Source organism: Anomaloglossus baeobatrachus, chromosome 11 (assembly GCF_048569485.1).
Source record: "Anomaloglossus baeobatrachus isolate aAnoBae1 chromosome 11, aAnoBae1.hap1, whole genome shotgun sequence".
NCBI classification, from domain to species: Eukaryota; Metazoa; Chordata; class Amphibia; order Anura; family Aromobatidae; genus Anomaloglossus; species Anomaloglossus baeobatrachus.
The window spans coordinates 162,394,815-162,402,266 of NC_134363.1; positions in this window are offsets into that span (position 1 = coordinate 162,394,815).

Consider the following 7,452-nt stretch of genomic DNA (forward strand, 5'->3'; position numbering starts at 1 on the left):
GCGACATCACCGCAACGTCACACAGCGGCCGGCCAATCAAAGCAGAGGGGCGGAGATGAGCAGGACGTAACATCCTGCCCACCTCCTTCCTTCCGCATTGTGGCCGGCGGCAGGTAAGGAGATGTTCCTCGCTCCTGCGGTGTCACACATAGCGATGTGTGCTGCCGCATGAGCAATGAACCACAACGCTAAACAACCCTTACCGATTTTTGACCTTGGGACGACCTCTCCATGGTGAACGATTTTCACCATTTTTGAGGTCGCCTAAGGTCGCTGGTAAGTGTCACATGCTGCGATATTGTTAATGACGCCGGATGTGCGTCACTAACAACTTGACCCCGACGACAAAACATTAACGATATCATAGCGTGTAAAGCTCCCTTAAGACTCTTTAATAATGTCCCCCATTCTTGTCTTTTCCTGTAATATTGTCCCCATCCTGGCTGTATCCTCTTTGACATGAAGAGCCCAGCATGGAGGACATTATTAAAGGAAGGCTCTCAGGATAGGGGACATTATTACATGAAGGACCAAAAATTGAGGACATTATTAAAGGAAAGGGCTCAGAAAGGGAAACATTAATACATGAAGGGCCCAACATGGGTGAAAACATTAAAAGAAGGGGCTCAGCATGGGGGACATTTTACATGAAGGGCCCAACATGGGTGAAAACATTAAAGGAAGGGGATCAAAATGGGGGACATTTTACATGAAGGGCCCAACATGGGTGAAAACATTAAAGGAAGGGGCTCAGAATGGGGGACATTTTACATGAAGGGCCCAACATGGGTGACATTATTAAAGGAAGCGGCTCAGGATTGGGGATAATATTACATGTTGGGCCCAGGGTGGAGATATTATAGAAGGAAGAGGCTCAAAATGTGGACATTATTACATGAAAGGCCCAGCATGGGGACATTATTAAAGGAAGGGGCTCAGGATGGGGGACATTATTACATGTTGGGCCCAGGATGAGGACATTATAAAAGGAAGGGGCTCAGTATGGGGAGCATTATTACATGAAGGACCCAGCATGGGTGCATTATTAAAGGTAGTGGCTCATAATGAGGGATATTATTATATGAAGGACTGAGAATTGGGGACATTATTAAAGGAAATGGCTTAGGATGGGGGACAATATTACATAAAGGGCCCAGGATGAGGAGCATAAATGTCTCCCATCCTGACCCCTTCTTGAAATAATGTTTGCCATGCTGGGATTTTCATGTAATAATGTCCCCCATCTTGGACCTTCCTGTAATAATATCCCACATCCTGAGTCCTTTATTTAATAATGTCCCCCATAATGAGCCCCTTCCAGTTATAGTGGCCCCATCCTAGGCCCTTTATGTAATAATGTCCTTTATGGTGGCCAAATCCTTTAATAATATCACCCAACCGGTCCCTCATTTTTTAATAATGTCCCCCCATTCTGGCCCAATCCTTTAAAAGTGGTTGTCTGGTACTTTTTTTACATTGTGCCCAACAGCTAACAGGCAGATAGTTGCTAACTACCTGCCTGTTGTGCCCGGCGCCGTTATTCACAGGCACAGAGCGATCGTAGACCAGCCTGACCAGTAATTCAGTGGCTCTCACTGATGTCACATTCAGTAGCTTCTTTTCCACTCTACTTTGTTGATGGGGGGGGGCATTACTGCAGACATCATGATGATTGACAGCTGACACCTCACTGCCTACTGTCAGTCAGTATGATGCTGGCAGTCACACTGCATTGACATAGCATCCCAGAAGAAAAAGAGCTGTTCTGTTGATGTGGAGCAGCTGAACTACCAGTAGGAGGAGTTGGTGACCACTCTGAGCTGGTGTTGCGTACAACAGGCAGGTAGTTGCCTCTGTTAGCAACTACCTGCCTGTTAGTTTTTAGGCACATAGTAAAATATAAAAAATTCATACCACCCCTTTAATAATGGTCATCATCCTGGCCACTTTCTATAATAATAGCTCATGTCTTTGCTTCCTTCTCAAACACTTTTAAGCACAAAAAATAAACAATTCTTTTTTGCTGTCCACATTACTGTGGTGAACAGCACCATCTTCCTCCTTCACAGCTCCTGCAGCAAAGAGCACCATCTTCCTCCTTCACAGCTCCTGTGGTGAACAACACCATCTTCCTCCTTCACAGCTCCTGTGATGAACAGCACCATCTTCCTCCTTCTCAGCTCCTGTGACGAACAGCACCATCTTCCTCCTTCACAGCTCCTGCAGTGTACAGCACCATCTTCCTCCTTCACAGCTCCTGTGATGAACAGCACCATCTTCCTCCTTCACAGCTCCTGTGATGAACAGCACCATCTTCCTCCTTCACAGCTCCTGTGACGAACAGCACCATCTTCCTCCTTCACAGCTCCTGCAGTGAACAGCACCATCTTCCTCCTTCACAGCTCCTGCAGTGTACAGCACCATCTTCCTCCTTCACAGCTCCTGTGATGAACAGCACCATCTTCCTCCTTCACAGCTCCTGTGATGAACAGCACCATCTTCCTCCTTCACAGCTCCTGTGACGAACAGCACCATCTTCCTCCTTCACAGCTCCTGCAGTGAACAGCACCATCTTCCTCCTTCACAGCTCCTGTGGTGAACAGCCCCGTCTTCCGTCTTCACAGCTCCTGCGGCAAACAGCACCATCTTCCTCCTTCACAGCTCCTGTGATGAACAGCACCATCTTCCTCCTTCACAGCTCCTGTGACGAACAGCACCATCTTCCTCATTCTCAGCTCCTGCAGTGAACAGCACCATCTTCCTTCTTCACAGCTCCTGCGGCAAACAGCACCATCTTCCTCCTTCACAGCTCCTGTCGTGAACAGCAACATCTTCCTTTTTCACAGCTCCTGCGGCAAATAGCACCATCTTCCTCCTTCACAGCTCCTGCGGTGAACAGCACCATCTTCTTTCTTCACAGCTCCTGCGGCAAACAGCACCATCTTCCTCCTTCCCAGCTCCTGTGAAGAACAGCACCATCTTCCTCCTTCACAGCTCCTGCGGTGAACAGCACCATCTTCCTTCTTCACAGCTCCTGCGGCAAACAGTACCATCTTCCTCCTTCACAGCTCCTGCGGTGAACAGCACCATCTTCCTTCTTCACAGCTCCTGTGGCAAACAGCACCATCTTCCTCCTTCACAGCTCCTGCGGTGAACAGCACTATCTTCCTTCTTCACAGCTCCTGCAGCAAACAGCACCATCTTCCTCCTTCTCAGCTCCTATGGTGAACAGCACCATCTTCCTTCTTCACAGCTCCTGCAGCAAACAGCACCATCTTCCTCCTTCACAGCTCCTGTGACGAACAGCACCATCTTCCTCTTTCACAGCTCCTGCTGTAAACAGCACCATCTTCCTTCTTCACAGCTCCTGCGGCAAACAGCACCATCTTCCTCCTTCACAGCTCCTGCGATGAACAGCACCATCTTCCTCCTTCTCAGTTCCTGTGGCACACAGCACCATCTTCCTCCTTCACAGCTCCTGCAGGAAACAGCACCATCTTCCTCCTTCACAGCTCCTGTGACGAACAGCACCATCTTCCTCCTTCACAGCTCCTGCGGTGAACAGCACCATCTTCCTCCTTCACAGCTCCTGCGGTGAACAGCACCATCTTCCTTCTTCATAGCTCCTGCGGCAAACAGCACCATCTTCCTCCTTCACAGCTCCTCCGGTGAACAGCACCATCTTCCTTCTTCACAGCTTCTACGGCAAACAGCATCATCTTCCTCCTCCATAGCTGGAGCAGGAATTTGGATGTCCTTGAATGCACATTCAGAAGAAATCGGTACTTTCATCGGCAATCCCTTCTCCTGCATGGGTCCAATCATTGTTGCACTCTCTGTGACTGCAATCAACATGCCTTTGTTGGTCAGAACTTTCAGGTGGTTTGGAATCACTGCTGTAGAAGAGCTTTTTTGGCTAACTAACTTGGCATTTCCACTGAGCTAAGTGATTGGTTGCAGCAGTCACATGAGCTGCAGTAATCATTATATTACCGCTGCAGCCCATCAGTAAAGAACTGCTCAGTAGAAGAAAGTCAGCACTGAAATTGTGTAAAGGTGGGTTGATTTTTTTTTTGACCCCCTCACTAGAGATGAGCGAACCGGTCACGGTTCGGCTCGAGGTCGGTTCGCCGAACGGGGGTCCCGTTCGAGTTCGGTTCGTCGAACGTTCGACGAACCGAACTCGAGCCAATAGGCTATAATGGGAGGCAATCACAAACACATAAAAATGCATTATAAATGTACACAAACAGTTAATAAACATTGCCATAACACTTACCGGTCCTCGCGATCCCTCCTGCACTCTGTCTCCTGCCGCTATTCCATCCGATGATCGCTGAATCCTCCCGGTGACGGCACTGCCAGCAGAGATGCAGGACCTATCGTGACGTCAAAATAGCCATGTGACCAGTCACGTGGCTATTATCTCATTGGCTACAGACTGGTCACATGACTATGACGCGTCATGTAGGACCTGCGAGTGCATCTCTCCGGTACACGGTGCACATATGTGTATCGCCGTGTACCGGCGACATGCTCTAGCACACGGTCGACTCCCCGTTCCGTTAGGGACCGGCTGACACAGCCGGTCATTAACGGAGATCACCGTTGCCATAGCAACGCAGTTAGCGGTGACGTCACCGCTAACCGCGGCTCCGAGAGCACCGTTGCTATGGTAACGCGTCTGTCAGCATTACCGCTGTTACCGCTGACAGCCAGCACTGATCACTCACGGAGTGAAGGCTGCACGCTGCTTCCCGATTGTAGTGAGGATTGTAGTGAGGATGAGGTTCCCCAGCCCCATGTGATGAGCTGGTGAACCTCATCCTCACTACAATCGTCACTACTACTACACTAGTGAGGATTGTAGTGAGGATGAGGTTCCCCAGCCCCAAGTGATGAGCTGGTGAACCTCATCCTCACTACAATCGTCACTACTACTACACTAGAAAGAAAGAAGACAGAAGAGCAGGATCGTGGAGGGCTGACAGGGGGTAATAAAGATGGAGTCTCTAATGTGTCTGTGTATTTATTTCTATTAAAGTATTTTTTCTCTGTGTGGTGTTTTTTTTTAACCCTTTATTGGAGATTCTTAATGGCCGGGTCAAACGTGCCTGACATTAAGAATCTCTGGCTTAATACTGGCTAGTAAAACAAAGCCAGTATTAACTCATGATTACCCAACAAGCCACCCGGCTCCAGGGCTGTTGGAAGAGTTGGACACAGCGCCAGATGATGGCGCTTCTATGAGAGCGCCATTTTCTGGGACGGCTGCGGACTGAAATCCGCAGCAGAGGCGCCCAGAAACCTCGGGCTAACCTGTGCTGCGGATTCCAATCCCCAGCTGCCTAGTTGTACCCGGCTGGACACAAAAATGGGGCGAAGCCCACGTCATTTGTTTTTTAATTATTTCATGAAATAAGTGAAATAATTGAAAAAAAAACGGGCTTCCCTATATTTTTGGTTCCCAGCCGGGTACAAATAGGCAACTGGGGGTTGGAGGCAGCCCGTGGCTGCCTGCTGTACCTGGCTAGCATACAAAAATATGGCGAAGCCCACGTCATTTTTTTGGTGGGCAAAAAAATTCTGCATACAGTCCTGGATGGAGTATGCTGAGCCTTGTAGTTCTGCAGCTGCTGTCTGCTCTTCTCCATACAGACAGACAGCAGCTGCAGAACTACAAGGCTCAGGATACTCCATCCAGGACTGTATGCAGAAGTTTTTTGCCCCCTGAAAAAATTATGTGGGCTTCGCCATATTTTTGTATGCTAGCCAGGTACAGCAGGCAGGTACGGCTGCCCCCAACCCCCAGTTGCCTATTTGTACCCGGCTGGGAACCAAAAATAAAGGGAAGCCCTTTTTTTATTATTTCATGAATTTCATGAAATAATTAGAAAACAAATGACGTAGGCTTCGCCCCATTTTTGTGTCCAGCCAGGTACAACTAGGCAGCTGGAGATTAGAATCCGCAGCACAGGTTGGCCTGAGCTTTCTGGGCCCCACTGCTGCGAATTGCAGTCTGCAGCCGCCTCAGAAAATGGCATTTTCATATAAGCGCCATCTTCTGGCGCTGTATCCAACTCTTCCAGCACCTGCCTGCTATACCTGGCTAGCATACAAAAAAATGGCGAAGCTCACGTCCTTTTTTTGTAGTATTTTGGCAAAAAAAATAAAAAATGCTTCCCTGGATTTTCCATTGCCAGTGAAGGTAACACCAAGCAGTGGGGGTTAGCAGCCAGTAGCTGCTTGGATTACCCTTAGCTAGCAATACAAAAAATGCAGCGGGAACCCATATATATTTTTTTTAATTATTTATTTAAATAACTAAAAATAAAATGGGCTTCCCTGTATTTTGATTGCTGGACATCACAGAGCTGTAAAAATAAATCTTTAAAAAAATGACGTAGCGCTCCACGGTATTTTTGATTCTCAGCGCAGATAAAGCAGACAGCTATGGGTTGCCACCCCCATCTGCCTGGCGTTACCTTGGTTGGCAATCAAAATACAGGGAAGCCCATTAATTTTTTCTATTTAAAAAATAGTTAAAAAAAAAATGACGTTGGGTCCCCCCATTTTTGATAGCCAGCTAGGGTAAAGCAGACGGCTGTAGCCTGAAAACCACAGCTGGCAGCTTTACCGTGGTTGGGGATCCAATGTGGAGGTCCCCTCAGGCTCTTTTTTATAATTATTTTATAAATATTAATAATTACACAATAAAAGTAGGGTCCCCCCCAAATTGGATCACCAGCCAAGGTAAAGCGGACAGCTGTGGTCTGGTATTCTCAGGGTGGGAAGGTCCATAGTTATTGGGCCTTCACAGCCTAAAAATAGCAGGCCGCAGGCACCCCAGACGTGGCGCATCCACTAGATGCGCCAATCCTGGCGCTTCACCCCAGCTCATCCCGTGCCCTGGTGCAGTGGCAAACGGGGTAATAAATCGGGTTGATACTAGCTGTAAAGTAACCTGAGATCAAGCCCAGCAGTTTGTGATGTCATGGCGTCTATTAGATACCCAACATCATAAACTGTCAGTACTAACAAAAAAAAAAAAATCGACAAAAGAAATTTATTTGAAAAAACAGTTCCCAAAACATTTCCTCTTTCACCAATTTATTGTAAGAAAAAAAATAAAGGGGTCCCACGACGACTCTGGACCGTCTAGAATATGGGGGGGAGACACTCAGGGAACGTATCCCCCATTTTCTAGGAGTGCGGACCCTTCATGTGAGGAGTGTGGGTGCAATGAATCTGAACTCACTCTTCTCGGGTCCACAGCAGCAGAGTCCATGTCGTAATGGTTGCTACCAAAGCTGCAATGCCCTGCTCATGAGGTAAGGGCATGCCTAATCAGGAGAACTACTGTAGAGGAAGCTCTGCTCACTGGTATATAGGTGCTCAGAGGTAATAATAGATAAAATTAGTGAGTAACCTCGGCACTCTAAATCTCCCAGA